Source organism: Penaeus monodon, chromosome 24 (genome assembly GCF_015228065.2).
Source record: "Penaeus monodon isolate SGIC_2016 chromosome 24, NSTDA_Pmon_1, whole genome shotgun sequence".
Taxonomy (NCBI): Eukaryota; Metazoa; Arthropoda; class Malacostraca; order Decapoda; family Penaeidae; genus Penaeus; species Penaeus monodon.
This window is the reverse complement of record NC_051409.1, coordinates 33,873,344-33,873,578: the sequence shown is the minus strand read 5'-3', so window position 1 is coordinate 33,873,578 and position 235 is coordinate 33,873,344.

The window sequence follows — 235 nt, the reverse complement described above, 5'->3', positions numbered from 1 at the left end:
CAACAGTTCATTTGTCTGAGTATTTGCTCACAATTTTCGTTTCATGCCAGACCTTATTCATGCCTAAATTTCCCTTCCGCGAGCGAAAAGAACATAAATAATTCAAGTTCTTTCCAGCGATTCAAATATTTAACATTTCTGCCATTCTCGATTCTAAAAGGACTGATGCAGACGTATTTTTGGTCTTCAGCTGATGACTGATTTCTGATGAGTGCTTTTGTAGCTACAGGCACCG